This window comes from Panthera tigris, chromosome B2 (assembly GCF_018350195.1).
Source record: "Panthera tigris isolate Pti1 chromosome B2, P.tigris_Pti1_mat1.1, whole genome shotgun sequence".
Classification (NCBI taxonomy): Eukaryota; Metazoa; Chordata; class Mammalia; order Carnivora; family Felidae; genus Panthera; species Panthera tigris.
In genome coordinates, this window is record NC_056664.1 from 78,205,446 (window position 1) to 78,226,652 (window position 21,207).

General features: G+C 38.4%; 1 pseudogene; it reads right to left on the minus strand.

The window, feature by feature from the left end:
- Positions 1 to 5,863: 5,863 nt before the first annotated feature.
- LOC107179139 lies at positions 5,864 to 6,167 on the minus strand (annotated as a pseudogene).
- Positions 6,168 to 21,207: the final 15,040 nt, after the last annotated feature.

Sequence of the window (21,207 nt, forward strand, 5' to 3'; positions counted from 1 at the left end):
TCCTACTTTGGCTCAGGTTATGATCTCCACAGCATGTGAGTTCAAGCCCCTCCTTGGGTTCTGTGCTGTCAGCTCAGAGCCTGGAGCCTGCTTCGGATTCTCTCTCTCTCTCTCTCTCTCTCTCTCTCTCTCTCCCCCTCTCCCCCTCTCCCCCCCTCCCCCGCTTATGCTCTGTCTTTGTCTCTCAAAAATAAACATTAACAAAATTAAAAAAAAATTTCTAAGATTAATATCCTATTTTCTTCATTTACCAATTTTATACAGATAGTGAGGACTTTTGCTTTCTCTTACCCTCTCTTTCTTGAATCTTCCTGATGTAATTATATTTTAATTTTTAGTTAAACACATAGTGTTTTCATGATAATTATGAGAATATTGTTCACTACCGTTGTAAGTAATGTGCTATGATTATGTTTTCTTTCTTGTGTATTTTTTGTTTTTTTTTTCTTGGAGTTAATAATTGTCATTTTCATTTGCTTAAGCTTCTTTGAAACACGGTAAGTCTTCCCACCTTCCAGGAGCTCTGTAAAATGGCTGTCTATGCAATTTTCCACATGGTCAAAACTGTCATGTCACTTACCAGTTCCATTTCATTCTGTAAAATTCTTTCTGTGCATCTCTGGCCTCCTACTCTGTTCTGGACTGGTTCTTCCTAGGCTAAGAGCTTCTAGATTTTTTTTTTTTTTTTTAATGACGGACTGTTATCAATTTTCAGCACATACTTTTATATTTGTATTGTTTGTTTATAAAGTATATGTTTTCTGTAATAAAGTAGTGTGTACATCATAAAATATGAGAAAAAATAGAAAATACAAGAAGCTAACATAAAAATAAATTTAATACCATCCTTTACATGCCCCCAACAATTGTCTCTCACTCACTGGGGTGTGAGACCTCTGCTCTAGGCTTACTCACAATGTCTTGGAACATTTTTTTGCCATCAGTCTTGGAAATCTTTTTGGCTGTTTCTTGTGCTGGATCTTGTTTCTTGGGTTCCATGTTTCATCCTTCTAAGATCTTTCTCTCATTTGGATGGAGAGCAGCTTGTTGTTGCTTCCTAAGAAAAAGTGCAAGGGAAGTAAATTTCCTGAGTTTTTCTTGTCTAAAAGTGTCTTTCTATAAGAGAATGGAAATACAAGTGACAGGCTGGGAAAAAAAATATTTTCAAAACACTTATCTGATAAAAGACTTTTGTCCAAAATACACAAAGAACTCTCAAAACTCAATAATAAGACAGCAAATAACTCCGTTAAAACATGGGCAGAAGATCTGAACAGATACCTCACCAAGGAAAATATATAGATGTCAAATAAGCAATAAGCATATGGAAAGCTGTTCAAATCATATGTCAACAGGGAATTGCAAATTAAAACAATAGTGAGATACCACTACACGCCTATTGGAAAATGGCCAGAATCCAAAATACTGATAACACCACATGCTGTGGAGCAGTCCCTTATTCATTGCTGAAGGGAATGAAAAATGGTACAGCCACTTTGGAAAACAGTTTGGCAGTTTCTCACCAAGTGAAACGCAGTGTACAATCCAGCAATCACGACCGCTGGTATTTAGTCAAATGAATTGAAGATTTGTGTCCACACAAAAACCTGCATACGAATATTTATAGCAGCTTTATTCGTACTTGCCAAAACTTGGAAGCAACAAAGATATACTTTCATAGGTAAATGGATAAACAAACTGTAGAACATCCATACAATGAAATATTATTTAGCAATTAAAACAAGAGCTATCCAGTCATGCAAAGGCATGGAGGAAGCTTGGATGTATAGTGCTGAGTGAAAAGAGCTAGTCTGAAAAGGCTGCACACTGCATGATTCCAATGATATGACATTCTAGAAAGGCAGAATTTTAGAGATATTTTACTAAAACGTCAGTGGCTGACAGGTTTAGGAGAGAGAGACAAAGGGATGAGTAAGTGGAGCACAGGGGATTTTTAGGGCAGTGAAACAACTCTGTATGATACTGGAGTGGTGGATACATAACATTATACATTTGTCAAAACCCATAGAAGTGTACAACACAAAGAGTGAACCTTAATTAATGGAAACTATAGGCTTTACTTAAAGTTTCCGTATTCATGCATCAGTTACAACAGATGTACCACATGTACCATAAAATGTTAGTAATAGAGGAAACTTTGTGTGGTTGGAGTCTGGTAGGGAAAAGTGGGGGAAAGGAACATGTGGGAACTCTGTAATTTCTGTTCATTTTTTCCTGTAAAACTAAAGTTTCTCTAAAAAGTAAAGTCCTTTCAGGGTGCCTGGGTGGCTCAGTCGGTGAAGTGTCCGACTCTTGATTTTGGCTCAGGTCATGATCTCATGGTTTGTGGGTCCCAGCCCCACATTGGACTCTGCACTGACAGTGCGGAGCCTGCTTGGGATTCTCTGTCTTCTGTCTCCCGCTCTCTCTGCCCCTCACCTGCTCTCTCTCACTCTATCAAAAATAAACATTAAAAAAAAAGTAATTCTGCTCATTAAAAAAGTCTTTACCCTCAGTGTTGGCAAGTTTGATTAGAGAATTCTAGACTAAAAATAATTGCATTCAGAATTTTTTTGAGACATTGCTCCCCTGCCTTCTAAATTCGGCATCGCTGTTGGAAATCTCCTATCATTTTATGTTATGATCCATAGTGTAATCCGTTCTTCCCCTCATCCCATCCCCCAGAGCTTTTCAAGATCTTCTCTATTGTTAGGGTTTTGAAATTTCATAATGATGCAGGTCTTTTTAAATTTCATTGGCTTGTTAATCTGCAGATTCACGTCCGGTAGTTTTAAGAGCTTATAATTTCTTTGGCAATTTTCCTTCTATTGTTTTCTCTCTTTTCTCCTGTTAATCTGGATTTCTGGAATAATTGTCTGTCTAGTTCTCTAAACCTCTGTTTTTGTTGTTGTTGTTGAGCTCCCTGTTCTCTCCTAGAACTTATTTTCCAACCCTCCAGTTGGATTTGTCATTTTTGTGATAATTTTCTCTTCACTGAAGCTATTAATTATAGTATCTTTGAAATTTTCTTCTGTTTCCTGCATTGTCTCATTTTGGTTCTTGTGTTGGAGGCTTTCCTCAAATGGCTGATAATCGTTGTCCATTTATAGCTAAGAATAGGACACTAAAAAGCTGATTGGAAGATCTGCGTGCATGTGCAGGCCTAATTGACTGGTAGATGGTGCTGTGGGCTCAGAGCTTTTTAACTGACCTCCCGGTGACAATAGACAATAGTATGTATTGTCTTTTCAGATTCATTTCCTCCAGAGAAGGACACTACCATCTTCTGCCTGGGGGTATGAGACTGTCTGCATATGTTTTTAGTTGGCAGTGGAGAAGGCTGGAGTTCCAGCATCCGGACTGCGGATTTTTCCTTGATTCCTCTGTTTTCAGCTTAGTACTGCATCTTTACCCTCCTCTCTGCATGGTTCTTCCTGCTTGGAGACTTTCTGAAGTTCTGCAGATACTGTAGGGTAAAGATGCTCACATTTTCTCCTCTTCGGCCAGTGGGAGCCTCTTCAGGTATACTCCTGAGTCTTTTGGAGAGTCCAGTAGATTTTGATAACATTGTTACTATCTGTCATGACCAGGTGTTCTAGGGTCAACTTCTGTCTTCCTTGTCCCAGAGTTGGAATCAAACATTTCTTTAGGGATCCCTAGTTCCTTTCGTCCAAAATGGTATTTGGAGACAAATTCTTGGTACTAGCATACTCACTGACACTGAAATAATCATTGTGGTGGGACTTTTCAATTGGCAGAGCTTGGAAATACTTATTTTTTTAGGATAAAATTAGGAACTCGTAATGGTATTTCCAATTCAAAATGAGGACGAGGCTTTTACTAAATATATCTAATCTTACATCTGTACTTTCTTTTTTAAAAATATTTATTTATTTTGAGAGAGATCAAGAAAGCATGCACAGGGGAGGGGCAGGGTGAGAGGGAGAGAGAGAATTCCAAGTAGGCTGTGTACTGTCAACGTGGGGCCTGACCCAGGGCTCAAACCCACGAACCCTGAGATCATGACCTGAGCAGAAACCAAGAGCCGGATGCTCAACCAACTGAGCCATCCAGGCACCCCTATACTTTCTTCCTTATACACTGAGAATCATGGCTCTCACTGTCATTGGAATGATAGAATATCATCTCATTGCACACTTGTTTTCCCCCGTGGTACACACAGAACAATGTCAGAATATTAATATCAGCATTACCACCAACAAAATGATTACTGAATTCAGTTCTTTTGTTTTTAGAATATATTCCACTATGTATGAATAGTCACATTATTGTGCCTTAAAATCACTTGAATTGGTTTCTTTTTGTATGGTTTTGCCACCAACCAAATACACATTTAGGTTCATTTTTTTTAACTTCCAAAAGTGTTTTCTTGAAACCTAATTTTGTTTTTTAATTTGTAAGATATTTACGTGGTCCCAAAGTCAAATCTACAAAATCAGACATACTCAAAGAACTTTAGTCTTCATTCCTTTTCCCTCAACCCCAATCCCATTCTCTTTTATAGGGAACCATTGTTTTCATATTTTTGCCTTTCATTTAAAAACAATAGCCATATATACATATATACATATATATTGTGTGTGTGTGGGGAGGGGAGGCTTTGCAGTCCATTTCACTGGTTCTTCTTGTGCTTTCCTTTGATGACTGCTGTGCAGTTTCTTCTTGCCACCTTTCTCTTCCCTTCTGCCCTTTACCTCATGGTTTGCCTCCTTACCCTCACCTCTCTCTAGCTCTTCATTCTTTCCTTAAATACTTTCAGTCTAATGGCTTCAAGTACTACCTGTTTATAGTGATTGGAGTGGGGGTGGTGGTCCACAAAACTGTCTCTCTAGACTTCTGGCTTTAACTTCCTGCTGTATCTGCATATGTTTTCATTTGTAGATTTCTCAAGTTCCACACTTCCCAAAGTGCACTTACCATCTCACCTCACCCTTTTGTAGCCTCTCATCTTTTTCTATGGCTCTTCTATTAAGAGCACCTTCAACCATCCAAATGCCCAAGGTATGAACTGTTGATTTTGGCACCTCCATTATTCTCAATTCTCATATTCAGTTGATTTCCAGGGCCTACAGAGTCCCCTTCCAAGTGGTTTCTTTCAAATTCCTCTTCTCACCATTACCACCTCGCTTATGCTCTCATTATCTCTTTTCTCAACCTCATAGAAGTTTTTCAGTTGCTCTTCCTGCATCTAGACACTCTATGTTGCTTTGGTCCTCCATCAATATCAGAGTAAGTTTTCTGAAACTTAGGACATACCATTTTTCCAATTTAAGTCCTTTGATTGCTTCCTGTTGCCTAACTTTCAGTGATTTCTTTTCTGTAATCTGGTTCAAGTCAACCTTTTCACGTTCTCTTTCACATCTCTCCACATGTGCTTTGCTCCATAAGCCACTCTGAGGGCTATGCTTTTAGCCTGAACACATGGCTCACTTGAAAAATTTATTTGTTCTTGTTGTTCCTTCCTTTCTTGAAACATTCTTACTGTCTATGCGTGATGCTAAAACTGTTTATTCTTTAAGGCACAGCTTAAATGTCATCTTACTGGAAAAGTTAATTGTTCCCAGTTCAGAGTACACTGGACCCTTCTTCCTAAATGAATACAGCATTTACCACTTTGTTTTATATTGAGTTGAATAAAGAGCAGTTTCCCCATGCTAGAATTTAAGTTCCTTGAGGTCAAAGGGCTATTGATTATTTATTTCTTTGCCTTCCACCTTGTACAGTGCCTATTCTTAGTTATTATTTGTTGAATAAATGTATGCCTAATAAGTATTTCTTTTTAACATAACCTTAAGATTTGGTTGTCTTCGTAATATTACAAAATATGAAACTTAGAACTTGATCACTTGGCCTTCTTATCTCCTTCCAGTTCAAAATACTTGTATCTCTTCATAGCCAACATTCTCTTAGAGCTGCAGTTGGGCTCAACACATTGAAGCCTCACCACCACCTTCTCTGTAAGTTTTAGCCTTTTCCTGGAAAATCAGCTTAGTCTACCCACCATAGCTTCTTTGCTTCCTGTCATAATGCCACCTTCCCTCGTCATAAAGAGAATCTTTGCTTCTCTTGTACCGAGTCACTTTGTGGGGTTGGGGCTTGACACACTTCTTGCAGAAAGTCTGGCGGGTTTTAGAAATGTTCTCCATGATTGTGAGAATGCTATCGGCATTGAAAGAAAAACTCAATAAATACTTCTTGAGTTGAATTGGATGTGAATCATTTTATGATGGGTGATCCAAATAGGTGCCACAAAGGGACTATCCATTTAGTGATTGTTGCTTGTTTTATGGAATTTATTCTTGTGATAGTCATTTTATATTTTTTAGCCATCCTTAATTCTTTCCTTCCCCTTTTTCCAACATCCCTGTTGCTAAGTCTCTATCCACTGTATTTTTACAGTCATCCCTCTCTTCCTTCCCATTCCATTGACACTATAGCATCCAAGCCCTTACCATTCTAGGCTTGATAGTTTTTTTTTTCCTCTAGACCTCTGTGCCATTAACCCATTTTACCTCCAATAAGTAGATAGATACTCTTCTTATGCTTATTTGACTCTATTATTTCCCCATTCAAAAAAAAAAATCATTGGTAGTGTCTTGATGTATAAAAGGAGAAATCCACATTTCTAAACCTATTCAATGACCCCCTACTACCACATTAGTCTTATTACCAACCCTCTGACTCATCAGTGCAAACTTGTGGTTTTAATTACATCATCCTGCAAACACAGTTTTCATGTTTCCATCTCTCTGTCTTTGTGTAAGTAATTTTCTCTCCTTGAAATGCCCTTCTCTTCTTGGTGCATCTAAATTATATAGATTGTCAAGACTGGTATGGTTCCTTGCAGAAGCAGAACAGGATGGACCTATTACCCAATATTCAGTTCCCATCCAAAATTTGATTTGGATGTCAAGCCTGATGATGTTATACATGTACCAAGAGGGGATGAAGGGTTTGTTACTCACACATAGGACTTTCTATGGAGAGCAAGGCAGGCTCCCAAAGTGGTCTGAAATGACTTGAAAGAGTAGGAAAAGGAGACTATGATTAGGGAGTGGGACTGGGATGAGGGCTCCCACATGGGCTGGGGCTCATGTGGTTTGAACTTACTATCAGCACCAAAGAAGGGGGCAATCAGATTTTGTATCAGCCTGCAGAAGGGGTATAGGAGTGATGAGGCTTGAAAGCCGTCGGTAGTCAAACATCAAAGATGGAGTCAGACTCTTTATTACAAAGACCCAATCCAAATCCCACTGAGCTCCCTAATCCTTTGATATCACTCTTCTTATGAATTCCCAGAATTCAGGATCTGCTGCCTCATTCTGTTCTTTAACTTTCCCTGTATTGAACCCATGGAAATAAATTTAATGATTATAGAGTCATACCTACAAGGAATGAATGAAGGTTTTATAGGTCCTGGAGTTTATACAGTTTTTGATGGTGCCCATTTTATGAAAAAGACTACAAAATAGGTACGAGACCTTAGAAGGATTTGTGCTTGTTAGCAGCCCTGAAGCTTCAGCTTCATTAGCTTCGTGGTAAATCTGCCTCTGAATTCCTCTAAAACATTAAAAAATGGATTTAAAAAATTTTTACATGCAGTAAAGTTTACTTTTATTGGTTACAGTTCTTTAAGTGTGTACATATGCATAGATTCTTGTAACCACCATAATAGATAGGGTATTCAGACCCTCCCCGAGCCATGCTTTTATATTTTGATTCTTCCCTAGACTCTAATGCCTTGCATTTGGTAAGAGTTTGTTGTTGATGATGATAGTGAGAAAATGACACTTTATTTTTCAACAGGAATAGATTCCTAGTGATGAACAGAGCCATTAAACATATTTTCTAATAAGGACTACGTAGGAAAACTTCCATTCAACTATGTCAGAATTTGAAATTTTAAAAAATGATCACGTTTTGGTTTGAGACCCTCAGGGATGAAATTTATGAGATTCAACTACTTTCTATCCCTTTCTGACATTTGACTTAATTGGCACAGCATTATGCTTTGAAATGTAGATGTTTAATAAATACTTGGTGATTTAAATTAGTGGACTAGCTGAATCAGAAATTACTAAGGCAAGCAGCATTCTTTTTAAAACTACGTGTGAAAACATATTTATTTATTTATTTTCATGTGTATTTATTTTTGAGAGAGAGCGACAGAGTGCAAGTGGGGGAGGGGCAGAGAGAGAGAGGGAGACAGAATCTGAAAGCAGGCTCCAGGCTCTGAGCTGTGAGCACAGAGCCTGATACGGGGCTTGAACCCACAAACTGCGAGATCATAACCTGAGCCCAAGTCAGATGCTCAACTGACTGAGCCACCCAGGTGCCCCATATTTATTTGTTTATGGACACATTTGTTTTTCCTGTTCTTTTATTTTATTTATTATTAATTAATTAATTAATTTTTAAAATGTTTATTTTTGAAAGAGAGACAGAGCATGAGAAGAGAAGGGCAGAGAGGGAGAAACAGAATCTGAAGCAGGCTCCAGACTCTGAGCTGTCAGCACAGAGCCCAACTCAGGGCTCAAACTCATGAATCTCGAGATCATGACCTGAGTCAAAGTAGGGCACTTAACCAACTGAGCCACCTAGGCGCCCCTTTCCTGTTCTTTTAGAGTTCTAGAAACAAGATCAGTAATCACAGTACTACCAAATAAGATCCTTGAAGGAAGGCTGATTTCTCAAATCTAGAGGAAGCTATGTCTTTTCGAATGAAGCAAACTGAGAGTGGAGAAGGAAAAGTCTTTTGCTGAGACAGCAACTGAAACATATAATAACTACTTTGTAGCCTAAATGCCCCAGTATCCAAAATGATTCTGTATAGTACAAATCCAATTTTGCCCAAGCTCATCTGCAAGTGATGAATACTTAATTTACTGTTTTGACAGAATTGCTACTACTGGACCCTAAATTTTCACTTAATCTGAAATCGAAAATGCCTTTCCAACAGGGAAGGGAGGAAGTGGAATGCTCTTCTCACTTCCTTAATGACTGATGATGCATTGTTTTCAAATACCACTGTGTACCTGACCTTCGGCAGGAAATAATTGTGGCTCGGTTTGTTCATTGCAGAGCAAAGAAGGGTCATACAACTGGGTGTTTCAGATAAAAGTCCAATTAATCTCAAAATAGTTCTTCACTGAGTAAAGAGAAGCGGCTACGAAGGCACAGGCTTTAGCTCCTGAGCACATCTTCTGTCCCTGTGATTAATTGTATTAACCAAACAGTGTTAATTCAGCCTGAGAGGAAGGTCAGGAGTTCCGTTCCCTTCTGTCTTTCTGCTACTCCCTCAATGTCTACCCATCAGAGTCTTGTCAACAACCAGGTGGTTTGCTTGTTTAGTGAGACTACAAACAGAAGTGCTGGTGAGAATTTCAAGAAAAAGCAGTCCTAGGTGCAGCCAGCAGCCAGCTAGTATAGAGTTCTCTAGAGAACTGAGGACATTTTTATCCCTGTCTCTAGGCCTGGGGATTTGAAACAGTGTGATCATTCCCAGAAGCAGAGCACAGGTTTACAAAATGCCATCCTTCATAATAGTGCCATATTATGTTTTTTAAAGCTGGCTAACAATTGCTTTATTCACCTATCTGTGAAAGATTTATCTACAGAAACCAGACTTTTGGCTGTGGATTATTTCCCATTGTGTCTAAAAATGATAAGACTAGTTATTTCTTGTGTTCAACCCTTGTGGGGAATTAGGTGGCCATCCCTTTACCTCTTTGGTTTCACTCTCCTTAATTCCTGGGCATTTACAATCATCCAAATTGTGTTTGATTAGCATAAGCGAGATTTCCCACAAGAGTTTCCTAATACATTTCTTCTGCAATGAAGTCCCGGATGGATACAGTAAGCCCCTTTTGTTCATCCGGTATGTCATTCAAACGGATACCAAAAAGAGATGCATAAGATCATTGGCACTTGGTGATTACAAAGGAATGAGTGGGGTTGCAGGATGCAGTTCAGAAACCAGTGCAGTAATGGTAAAGAGAAAGGCAGGTAGAGGCAACAGAGCCCTTGCTACAGCTATCCTTAAGATCCATGCTGTCAGCCTACTGTTTGAGGGCAAAAACTGATAACAAGGGAGTTGTGATATTTTTTAAAGCACCAAGTCTCTGTAAGATTTGATCAAATAAAGGAAGACTTTATTGCAGCATTAAAGAGAATCTCTTGGATATCTAACGACAGGAACTGCAGGGTGAAGGCGATTCTCTTTCAAGAGCTACATGGCCCTTTCCCCGATGGTGTCTTTGCATTTTGTGATTTTTTTTTTTTCTTTTTGGCTGAGAGCTGCATATTTTTCTGGAACTTTATCTGTGTTATCTGTGGAATCTTTTGAGACCTCTGTTGCACTTGAGACTAACAACTCAGGAACTCTAGGAATTATAGTCTCTGCTTGAAGTTTTTCAGACTACACTAGCATGAATTTGGACCACAAGCCATGTGAGCACTGACTTATGGCTATGAACACTCATGGTAGATTGTTTAACCATCCAGTCAGCACTAAGATCGAGAGAGACATGGTCCTCGCTGCCACCTTCCGTAGAACAGGGTCTATGTGTTGCTCATCTGTACACTGAAGGTGTAGTCTTCTGGGCTTCTAGCACTATGTGAGGGGTCTTCATTTAGACTGTCCACTTTAGATGGGTCCCCAGCCTTGTGCAGCCCTCAAGGCAGAAGCTCAAATGCAAGGATTGGCAGAAACTTTCAGGGTGAAAGCCAGCTTTGGTATTCACTTAACCAAACAGGGTCCCTGCTCTGATTGCATTTTTGGGATCTATAGAAAACTTTATTTTATGCCAGCTCATTGATGCGTTTTAAAGCATTAAGAAATTTAGCTGATACTTTAGTTGTCTCGGTCGGGGAGTTGTTTGATAGATCAAGAATTAATCTCACAGTGTCTCCACTTCCCTATGGATATCTCTCAGTGTTCTTTTTTCTATTTGATCAGCTTATTCGGTTTATTCAAAGTTTTTAGTCTTCCAGAATTCCAATGTCCTGTGATTTGGACAGCTAAGGCTTCTTTTGTTCTGACATTACTTCAGTTTCTTCTCTTATTGTTATTTGGCCTGTCACTCCAATTCCCAAATGAAAACTAAGAGAAGATCTAATTTTCAAGTTGAACCATTGAGGTTCCTTGGTCATAGGTCATTGGGTCAGAATGTATGCTGGGTTCAGTTAGGTGTGGTCAGGGTGTGTGTACTGGGGTGCGGGAGTGGTAGGGCCATGTGTTATAAAACATGGCCATTGTTTCTTAATAAGGCTGTGGGCACATGGTTTCCCATTGAAGATGCTGTGGGAAGAAACTATAAAACATTTCTAGTACAAAAACCTATAAGAACAATACTCCCTCCTTCTCTGCCTTAAAAACAAAAGATGGGCTATCAGACAGAGATGGTTTCTATCAAGTTCTTCTTTAAAGTGAGACGGGTGATGATTGTGAGGTGACAACATGATAGTCAAAGTGGAATCCTGCATGAGGACTTGTATCAGTGCCATTGCCCTTAAAATGAACTCTGTGTTAATGACTTTTGAAAGACCATGAAATTATTGCAGATACACATGAGAATCAAAATAGATTCACCAAAAACAGCGAGGAACCGTATTAGCAACTTTTATTAAGAAGTCTTTTTTAAGTATTACCGAAGTCCAAGAGCTCTTTTAAGATGCACATTTGTATTTCTACATTAGTACAATAATTGGATAAAATAAGGTATGGCACTGACCCCACCTCTCCCTTCAGCTACTGCCACTTTACAGCTAAACTTGTTGAAGCAGTACCTTCACTTTTCTACCTCTTGTTTTCTCCTTAGTCCACTCTAATCTGTAGCCCAATCCTTCATTGCACAGAAACTTCATGGGAACAGAATCTAGTCCGTTTCATTCACTACTATCTCTCCAGCAGTAAGGACAGTGTCTAACCCACACTAGGTTCTCAGGAGGTATTTGTTAAAGAAATGAATGACTGCAATGGAATATTAGCCACTCATTAAAATGATGATATTTATGAAGAGTTTTTAATGATTTTAGGAGAACACTTTGACAAAAGCCTTAACAGGCAAAAGGATAGAAAATTATATATTTAATATAATCTCAGCTATTAAAATGCATGGAAAAAAAAGACTGGAAGGAAATATGTTAAAACGTTAACAGTGGTTCTCTGGAGTAGGATTATAAATGATGGTTACTTTCTTTTTGTCTGTATTTTACTGTTCTATCAATGTTGAATAATAGCTAGTTTTTATAATTAAACAAAAACTAAATCCAAGCAACAACATAAAGGATAGGTTGTAGTATTTTAATGTACCTTAATTTCAGGATCAAATAGCTACTTTTATTATTGATAGAAGCTAATGGACCGAGTGAGATTGCATTTGATAAGTATGGGTTAATTGTTCAGATGATAAGCATTTTTTGTTACCCTCTCATTTTAATTGTTTCAGCCTCATCCTTCCAACAGCAGACATTTATCGAGTGGTAACTATGTGTGGCACATGCATTATCTCATTTAACCATCACACAAACCCTCTGAGGGAGATATTATTATTCCCAATCTTCGATGAGAAAACTGAGGCATAGGATGTATATATGGAACTTGCCCAGGATTGTACTGCTAGTAAATGGTCCAGACCAAGTGCAGTTCTTAATCAGTGCTCTTGGAACCATGGCTTTTATCAATTAGAACTCTCCAGAGTAGTTTATCCCATGTTCAGAAGCACGATACAAACTATACCCAGAAACCTGCTGTTGCAGAAATTTTCGGAGGCTGCTGCACATTTTCACTGTAGTTAGCAGAAGTGAAAAAGGAGTTCATGGTTGGCTTGGATCAGGCTGGGTATGGGGCTAAAATGAGAAGTACCTAGTGAAAATAATTTGGAGAGTCGTCATTGCTGAGAAATGTATGAAAACAAAGTATGTTCCAGCTCAAAAGTGTACTGAAAAAGTTTGCATTGCACACCAATAAATGGTAACCACATGGGCTGAACTGAGCCAGGATACCACATGTGGGTTACTGGGCTGTCCAGATATGTGGGAGGACAGGTAGCATCACAGCAGTAGCCATGGCCCTTCGCTTCAACAGCCTCTGGGCATACCATCAGAAAAGAATAGAACTTTTTTCCCTCCAATTGATAAAGTTACATGCACATGGTAAAAAAAAAAAGGTACAAAAGAGAATGCAATAAAATAAAACATCATTCCCTACCCACAACTCTCATTTCCTCTTCCCAGAGGCAACCATTGTTACCAATTTCTTGAGTGTTCTTCCAGAAATATTTATGCACAAAAGTAAATATTTCGTATTTGTGTATGTGCTGTTTGAAACACACAAATGGTATCAAATTACACCCACCTCCCTTTTCTCTCCTTAATACATCTTGGCAGAGCTACCAAAAATAGTTATGCACAAGGCACTTGGCTGAGGGGAGAGGGGAGGCTAAAATTCAATAAACTGGGTTCAATGGCAGGAGGCCGGGTCTGCCTGGAGAGGGGGTGCTTTTCTTGATTTGCACAAAGGTGCCATCTTGGGCTCCATGTCAGCACATACAGGTTTATTTGATTCCTTTTCACCATTGCAGAGCATTTTGTTGTAGTGGATGAACAGTACTTTATCTAGTTTCTTTTTGGTGGATATTTGGGTTCTTTCTGATCTTTTGCTCTTAGAAAAAAAATGCTGTTACAAATTTCCTTATCTAAACATTTTCATACACCTGTGTGAGCACATTGAAGAAGTTTGGATATGCCACTTTTGAGATTCTGAAACATTCGATTTCAAACGAGAAACAAAATATATTGATTAAAAAAATCCTCAATTCTAGAAGTATTTCTTCTTTAATTTTTGTAAACAATATTTCAAATTTTCATTCATTATCAGCCTTGATAATTGACTTCCAGCTGCCACAGGGAATGCTTGCTTTCTTCTCCAATCATCCACAGCAGGTTCCTTTCCTCTCTTAAGCTATCCTCACCACTCCCAGAATTATCCTTGTCAGCAGGGTCCAGGACTGGAGTAGTGCTCTTCATTGGTCTCGGGGAGGTTCTCTTTCACTGAAGTTTAGAAGAATCAAAATTCCTCCCCTGATTTCCACAGGAGGGTATACTTGATTCTCACGTCTCTGAGGACTTCAGCTTTCCTGCTATTAATATCAACAAATCTGACTTTTTAAAGTACAGACAGTATAAGGCTGAGGTGAAGGGATTTATGAGACAGAATTTTTATTCTTAGAGGCAGTGTTAGGTAGTAAACAGGGAAGGGTCTTTAGAGCCAACAGAATAGGAACTAGAAGCCTAGATCTGTCATGCTTGATAATGGAAGTATATAAAGCAATTTGCACAGAGCCAATAATCAGTAACTAAAATTAATATTGATGATGATAATGGGGATGAAGGGGATGATTACAGCGAGGTAGTATGTGTACATGAATAAGGAAACAAATATGCCCTGGGGACTGTGCTGGGTGTTCTGTAGAAATTAAATGTTGGTCACCCTATAGAGCAAGCATCATACCTCCATTTTAAAGACATGGCCAAAGAGGTGAAAAGGATCCAAGGATCTGCAGCTGCTAAGGAGTAGGGCTAGTATATAAGCTACACTCTTCCACATTCAAACTAGTGTTCCTTTCTTAGGTATGTATAATAAAAAAGATTTTAGCCATATTTTAATGGTATTCTGAGCAGTGAGTTATATAGGTTCATTCTTTCTGCTTTCTGAAGACCATTTCTTTTCAACCAATCTGCATATAGTATTTGAATGTTAGGAGTAGCTTTGAATTTCAGTAAAAATACAAAAGATGGTTTGTTAGGATGACAGGTTTACTCACAAGGTTTAGTTATCTGAAGAAGTGCTTGTGAAGAAACCTTTGATCTGCAATTCCAAAAAATGTATTGTCGTGATGAAGTGCTTTGCTGATCTTCAATGTAGCCTTGAATATTTTACTGTCTTTTATTTATTTTTCTCAGTATGTACTTCAGCCCTAAAGAAACTTTTCTATTTTCTTTATCCTCTGTAGTCATCTTTCCACCTATGAAACATCGGGTCCTTAATTCCTTTCTCCATTGCTAAGCTGGAATCTAGACAGCTTATTTCTCTTATCTCTTTCTAACTCCATGGTGGTAGATTTTCCTGTTTCTTATCTCCTTTTTGAGAAACAGGACTTGTAGGCTACTTTTAGGGTAGGAGGGAAGAAGATAAAGCAGTCTTGGTGGAAATGCAGCCGTTAAGGTTTGCCTCTTGGGAAAGCTGCATTACAGGCAGCTGCATACTTAACAGTGGCCTTTCCTCCGACCTGGATCATTGGTTATCCTGTCCTTGTAATGTCTGAGGGAATCACTTGGGCAATGCTGCTATTCAAAACATGTTCTTATTTACTCTTTCTGAACAGTATCCTCTGCTCACATGGATCTACCCCATGTTGATTGGGCTAAAGAATGAACATTTAATCTTTCCGTGCTTACTATTGTGAAAGTTTAACTTTCAGTGCAATTTGATGCCATTTAAGCTCTGTGTGAAAGTCATTTACATCCATCCAAGGAACATTTACAGAGTTCCTACTAAATGTGCATGATTGGGTGAGGTGGGTCTGGTGGATACAGCAATGGTATTAGCCTATTTTGGGTAGGGCTGCCAGATAAAATAGAGGGTGCTCAGTTAAATTTGAATTTCAGATATAAAACAATATTTTTAAAAACAAATAATTTTTAAGTATAAGTATGTCCCATGCAAAATTTGGGATATACTTATATTAAAAAAATATTTGCTATTGTTAAAACAGAGATAACAGGCCTCAAATGGAGTCATTGGTGCTAAGCCCACATCACCAAACTGAGACTTAATACCTAACCTAATTTCAGTTTCAGCCTCTCCCAGAAATGTAATCTTAACCAGTCAATCTGGAATTACGTGATCAGCACTAGTGAGGTAATTCATCTGATGGCCCCTTGCTATCCCTTAAAGAAAGGTAACCTTGCCTGAAACAATCCAGTCTTTGCTTGTTCTGTCCCCTCTGCCTATAAAAATATTTCATTTTGTACAGCACTTAGAGCTCCTTTTTCTCTGCTAGATGGGATACTGCCCAATTCATGATTCATTGAATAAAACCAATAAGATCTTTAAAATTTATTCTGCTGAATTTTGTTTTATAACACTGTTTATCTGAAATTTAAATTTAACTGATATCCTGTATTTTAACTCGTTAAACCTAACCTTAGTTGTGGGAGACTAACCTATAAATACTGACACGACAGTGGGGTAAATGCTATGGTAGAGGCTCTAAATATTCCAGCTGTTACCTCTGTGGTGTTCTCAGAGAAGAAAGTCTGGCAGGGAATAAAGGGGCAGCTGGACAAAAGGGTATGTCTCCAGTCTGATGGGTCAAAGAGCTAGGGTTGTCACGTCCTGTGTTTGAGAGATAGGGAAAATCCAACAATTTTGTGAAGACATTGTACAATACAATATGTAGACGAATTAGAATCCTTTCTGTTCCAGCTCCCCCTCCCAGTGACAGTCCTTAAGAAAACCATTGGTGTTGACGTTTTAGGTGCCTACTGGGTCGTGTTTTATTTAGCAGTTTAGCTTCCCTGTCCTTCTGCCTGTAGCTATCAAAAGGATGGTGAACAAGTACTTATTTGTTCAATAAGTACAGTGCTAAAAATACTGTATTCTGGTAATCTAGGTAAGATGGGGAAAGGGCATGGGACGTATTGTACAAAACAGATTCCTGCTCATGATCAGTCTGGTTGTGTGTGTGTGTGTGTGGTGTGTGTGTGAGTGTGTGAACAGGGAGTGTGGGGTAGAAGTGGGGGTTGAGGCTGGGAGAACCACGAACAAAATACTAAAGAGCCAGTTATTTCAAGCAATGTTGAAAAGAATCAAAGTACATTATAAGCAAAGACCTGGAATTTTTTGGGCAGGATTTAGCCTTGATACTTAAGTATTAAGGCAGTGAAGTAGGTTTCATCCAGCAAAGTTTCTTGGAGAAGATAAGTTTGAGTTTGGTCTTAGAGGTCTGGAATTTGAGTGGGTGTAAAGGAGGAAAAAGGCACAGCTCACAGGAAGAATAACATATTCAACCAGCACATTTTAATATACTCTGTACAGGTGTGTGTGTGTGTGTGTGTGTGTGTGTGTGTGTGTGTGTGTGTGTGTTGGGAGGATCAGTGGAGCTGGTTGCATGAAGGTGGGAGTGTGAGGAGGTCCAAGATGACTCCCAGACATGGAAGTAGAAAGGTTATTTGTTAACTGACTAGGTTTCAGACTCAAGGAGAAAACTAAAGGAATTCATTTTACCAAACAGGAAAACTGATAAATGGAGATTTCTGGGGCATGTTGGTAAAAGTAGGGCAAAGCTGTGGTTTGAGATAATATCTTGGATAATTCAAGAGCTGTCCCACTTTTAATTGAATTACTCAGGAATTCAGAAAATTGCTTCGCAGAAGTTGTGTTCTTACAATCATATTCTGCCAGAGGCTTCCAGCAGGTGGTATATTAGCAAAAATATTTACATAGAAGAAGATAAAGACTCATTTTATTTTCTTCCTAATCCATGTTATACCTTAACTGCTTTATGGAAAAATCCTTTTTGCTTGGCCATCTTTCTTGCATGGAAACACAGATGATGACCATTGGAAAATTTAACTGCAGTCTTCTGCCACAGCAGAAAAATACGTTATTTGTTAGGCCGGGTGTTTTATTAAAGATTTCTGCAGAGGCTGAATATCTTTATCTAAAATTCACAGAAAAGCCTCAGGCCAAGATCCTAAAAAATGAGAATTATTTACTTGGAATCTTCTTAGTTCACTGTCTCTTGCCCCTTTTCTTTCTCTCTCTTTTCTTGTCTTGCTAATTGTTTTAGTGCGGTTCTGTATAGTTACAATAATTCCTACCAATCTACTACTTTTAACCATCCTTAATTCAATACAGAAAGAGAAATTGATTTTTTTCCTCTTTATGAAAATCAGGAAGGGGAGGAGATTTACCTCTGAATATTCTTTTTCCTGAATTAAGAGGGAACAATAGTCCAGAGTTCTCAGGAGTAGATAATGTGGAAAATCCAGACTCAAAGGAATGTTTCAATGGAGGTGCTTTTTCTGCACATTTATTTCCCTTCGTGTAGGTTATCTTTATTGTGAAACCACAGTCCTTGAAAAGATCTCCAGAGGATGTCTAGGAATGGCTTGCTGCCTCAGGCAGGCACAGACCGTAAGTGTGGTGTGAAGGTAGATTCTGGGCCTGAACAACCATTACAAGAAGGTCTTTATATTTCATAAATTTAAAAAGTTGTGTTAGAGATGGCCTGCTAACTTTTATAGTCAACATTTATAGCCAGTTACTAAATCACCCTTAAAAGCTCATCACAGATCCATTTTTTAGAGATGTCTGTTATCCAACAGGGTGCTTGTTTTAACCACATTCCCCTTTCACACTTAAAACACATGAAAACATACATCTACTTTTCCAAAGGTTTGCATCTCTGTTAAATTGCACACACCATATAGCATTTTTTGGTAGCCTTAGTGTTTAATACTAAACTTGTGTTTACATAGGCAAAGTGCATGTGAAATTGTAACCACTGCCTGTTAATTCAAGCTTAAAAGCACTTTATTTCACAAATGCAAATAACTAAGTAGAAATAGTTTTGGGGGGGGTGTATTACCCAAGTAACTTGTTTAAATCTTCTTTTTTCATAAGGGAATACATTTGACCCTTGAAAAACACAGGGGTTAGGGATATGACCCCCAACACAGTTGAAAATCTGTGTAAGTTTTGATGCCCCCCAAACTTACCAATAACACAGTCAACTAACACATAGTTTGTATTATATGTATTATATGTATGTGTGTATTATTTTTATAATAAAGTAAGCTAAAGAATAGAAAATGTCATCGAGGAAATCATAAAGAAAGAGAAAATACATTTACAACGCTGTACTGTACTTATAAAAAAAAAATCTGCATGTAAGTGCAGCCACACAGTTCAGACTCATGCTGTTCAGGGTCACCCGTAGTTCCCTGTGTCCAGTGTGATGATAGAAAAAAATGATGAAGTTGGCCTCCAATATCTTTAGCTTCTTCTCTTCTTGAGAGTCTCTTCTTTTTTGTTGTTTGTTTATTATTTATTTTAATTCACATCCAACTTAATTAGCATATAGTGTAATAATGATTTCAGGAGTAGAATCCAGTGATTCATCCCCTACATAAAACACCCAGTGCTCATCCCAACAAGTGTTTTACTTAATGCCCCTTGCCCATTTAGCCCTTCCCCCTCACCCCTCCAGCAATCCTCAGTTTGTTCTCTATATTTAAGTCTCTTATGTTTTGTCTCCCTCCCTGTTTTTGTATTATTTTTGCTTCTCTTCCCTTATGTTCATCTGTTTTGTATCTTACATTCCACATATAAGTGAAGTCATATGATATTTTTCTTTCTCTGACTGACTAATTTAGCTTAGCATAATACATTGTAGTTCCATCCATGTTGCGAATGGCAAGATTTTATTCTCTTTGATCACCTAGTAATACTCCATTGCATATATATACCACTTCTTTATCCATTCATCTGAGACTCTTCTGCTTTCAAGTGTCCAGTGTCCCAGGGTCTTCTGTATTTCACTTTTCAAATTAGTGCCTGGAAAGCATCCTGACAGCAATTACTTACTTTGTAGTGTGAATCAGGTGAAAATCAACGAACTGCTTTAAGGGGCTATTGCCATTTCAAGCCTTTCTGATTGGAGAATGTTTGGGTATTTCTGGTGCCTCTGAGCAAGTGAGGGAAATGCTCTGGGGGCTGAGGAGGGGGGGTCCTTGTAACCCCATCCCACAAGTAGCCTTGCTTTCTCTTTTCTTTTCCTCTACCCTAGGTAAGGGAGGGAGAACTATTATGCAGTCCTATTTACTAGCTCTAAGAATCTCCAAGCTCTTTCTTGTTCTGTAACAACAATCTGTGTGTGCATATGTGTAATAGATGACAGGCGCACTTCACATATGTTAATGCGGCTGATCACAATGATGATCCATGGGGGAATAATTATTATCACGCTGTGTACAGACGAGGAAACTGAGACATGAAAAGGTTAAGTAACTTGTCTGAGAGCTACCCAGTGGGTAGAGCTACCAAGTGGGTGGAGCCAGGTTCAATCTGTACACTTTGCATAGCTGCCCACTAGTAGCTAACTAGTCGGATGCCTTTAGTTTTTGCTCACAGGTGTTATTTTTATTATGTTGCATGGTTTATACTGTTTGTTAAAATGGTTTTTTTTTTTTTTTACCCAAACTAAATATCATCTTTTGGTGAGTAGCTGGTCTTGGTGTCATTGATTGAATTTTTCTCATACAGAAGCCCACGTTTTATTAACAGAAACATGTGACATATTTAATTTTAGCTTCTCAGAAAAGGCATTTAGTACCCCACTAATGCTTAGTTTGTGGCCCATAATGACCTTTTCTGTCAAATCTATACTTGGTACCTATGGTTTTACTTTATATTTCCAAACCTTGTATAGTAGACTTTGTGGACATTATGGTAATGGGATTTTGTGTGTGTGTATGTGTGAAAGACACCAAACGAGTAGTCGTTTGTCCTTTTACTGAAACAAAGATTTGAATTTCAAAGATTGTAAGGCTGGTGCCTGTCCTGGCTTAGTATCATATCCCAGTGGTGCTTTATTTTTCTCTGAAATGGTATTAGCAAATTTGGGAATTTGAGACGTTCTCAGCAATCATTTCTCACTAAGGTCAAAAGACATTGTACAGAAATCACAGGTTTTAGGTGTATCCTGTTTTTGATGGACTATTTTTCTAGTGGTTTCTTTACAGTTGCTTTTTTGTTATTGTTTTATTCTAAGTAAACTTTTATGGGAGTAAAACATTAAAAAATTTTTTTACAATGTTTTTTGAAGTTTATTTATTTATTTTGAGAGAGAAGGTGGGGGAGGGGCAGAAAGAGAGGGAGAGAGAATCCCAAGCAGGCTCCATGCCGTCAGCACCAAGCCATTGCAGGCCTCCACCCCACGAATTGTGAGATCAGGACCTGAGTGGAAATCAAGAGTCGGATGCTCAACTGACTGAGCCACCCAGGCACCCCACCAACATTTCACATTCTCAGTCTTTTTTGTTTTAACCATTCTGGTAGTACATAATGATATCATATATGGTTTTAACCTGTGCTTATGATGACTGTCATAAAATTAA